The sequence below is a fragment of the Gekko japonicus genome, unplaced genomic scaffold, assembly GCF_001447785.1.
Source record: "Gekko japonicus isolate JY-2015 unplaced genomic scaffold, Gekko_japonicus_V1.1 scaffold265, whole genome shotgun sequence".
Classification (NCBI taxonomy): Eukaryota; Metazoa; Chordata; class Lepidosauria; order Squamata; family Gekkonidae; genus Gekko; species Gekko japonicus.
Genome location: NW_015176459.1, coordinates 761950 through 763917, shown reverse-complemented (window position 1 = coordinate 763917; position 1968 = coordinate 761950). Strand labels below are relative to the sequence as shown.

At 59.5% G+C, this 1968-nt stretch overlaps 1 protein-coding gene across 1 annotated transcript in view; it reads right to left on the bottom strand.

Annotated features, from left to right (window-relative positions):
• The window catches only part of STAG2 (stromal antigen 2), an 86327-nt gene extending 85359 nt beyond the window's left edge, over positions 1–968 (bottom strand). The window contains exon 1 of the mRNA XM_015426986.1: positions 690–968. The gene's annotated coding sequence lies outside the window, so the exon portion shown is untranslated. The remainder of the gene's footprint in view (positions 1–689) is intronic.
• Between the last annotated feature and the right edge of the window lie 1000 nt (positions 969–1968).

The following is a 1968-nucleotide window of genomic DNA, read 5'->3' as shown; positions in this document are numbered from 1 at the left end:
GCTTGACGTTTCCCAAACACCCCCCCCCCCATCGCGCAAACCCGCGCGTGTATTTACCCGTACAGATACACGCGCGCGCTCACCTTTCCACTTCCTTCCCTCCCTCCCTCCCACCCACAGTCACTCCAGGACGACTTCTTGCCAGTAGCCCCCTAAACATCTTCTTCCTCCTCCTCCGCCGAGGGGAGGGCGGAGAGAGAGAGAGACGTGGGGGAAACTAAAAAGGAAAGGAAAGCACGGGAGCGTCTCCATTTTCTCCGCGGCGGGCCTAGGCCTTTTTCTTCGCACACGGCGGGGGGAAAGGGAAGGGGAAGCCTTGAGGGGGCCGGAGGGGAAGGGGGGGGGGGGAAGGGCTTCCCTGTCGGGTGCCGCAGCCGGGCTCCCTTCCTGCCCGCCTTCCTTTCTCCCTCCACCACCACCACCACCTTTTCCCTGGGGAGGGGAGGAGGTCGGGAGTCGGGGCGTGTGTGTGCGTGTGTGTGTTTTCCTCTCGGGCCCGCGTCCTCCATCTTGCCTGCGCGTTTCTCCCTCGGTCGGCCGCCGCGGCCTCCTTTCCAGTGCCTGCCCGGCGGCCGCTCCGAATCCTCCCCCCCCCTCGAGATTTCGCCTCCCCGTCTAAAAAAAGAGGAGGAGGGGGGGAAACGAGCCCCCCCAACTTCCAGAATCTTCTACGCCATTGTCGAACTTACCTCTCCCGGCGTCGTCGACGGCGGAGGGAGGCCCAGCGGCCTTGCCTGGCGGTGACGGCTCCTTAGAGGCCTTGCGCGCCCTTTTTATTTTCCTCCCTTGCCCCTCCGCACATAAGCGCCCCCACCTTTGTCGCCCCCTTTTCTTCTCTCACTTCTAGGCCAACTCACTCGGGCCGCCCTTACCTTTTCTTTTTTTTCCTCCTCTCCTCCCTCTCGTTAAGCCCCCGGCGGCAAGGGCCTAGAAGCCCCGGCCGAGCCTAGGTTGAGGAAAGGGGGGGGTGGCGGTTGAGCGCACGGAGAGGGGTGGGGGGGGAGAGAAGAATGAAGCGGGCGGATTATTTAATTTGGCGGCGGCAGCGGCGCTGGGGATTGTTTGGGGTGTTCGCAGCTCGGCGGCTGGCGAGCGAATGGAGGGCGCAGGCGCCACCTGGCGGCCACTGAGCACGCTCCGATCCGCCGGGCCTAGAGCGACATCTACCGGGAGGACTCGGAGAAGGGGGCCGAGAGAGGCGGCTCCGTTTTCCCACATTCTTTTCCTCCCCCTCCTATCCGGGCTCGCAGAAGAACGGGGTAAACAAGGTGCCGCGCAGGCGCAGCAGACTCGGCCACCGCCCCCTCCACCCTCCTCTGGAGACGTCACTGCTTCCTTCCAACCCCGCCCCGGTTGTTCTCCTGCGCGTGCGGCTGAGAAGCCTGGCGGCACGTAGCGTCTGCTGGAGGAGGAGGAGCCCCTGGGAGCGGGAGGCCGCAGTCGCTCTTGGGAGCCTGGAGGCGGTTCGGGTGCCCAGCCAGGACCTTGTGGCTGCATTCCGGTGGGTGGCAGTTAGTGGGACGCTGCTGCGTCAGCTCTCATCAGCCTGTAGCCCCCTGACTTTTGCGTTCTTGAAACAAACGACTAACTTATTTAAAGATTCAGGTACGGTAGCTGTGTTGGTCAGAAGCAATAGGACAAAGTTTGAGTCTAGTGGCGTCTTTAAGACCAAAAAAAAAAAAGTTATTCAAAGTGCAAGCTTTCGTGTGCATGCCAGCGTTAAACTTTTGTTGGTTTTAAAGGTGCCATTGGACTCAAACTTTGTTCTGTTGCTTATTTAAAATTGTTTTTATCTTGGCTTTCTCCTGACCAGCAGGACGCAAAGTGGCTTGCTCCCTGAAATCCAGCTAAAAATCTCATATCACAAAAATACAATACAAATAAGAGAGCAAGCTGTTTACTCCATACATCAAAAAAGCTCTGCCTTGTGCAAGCCCGGTTTCTCTGTATGTATGAGGTGTACACACA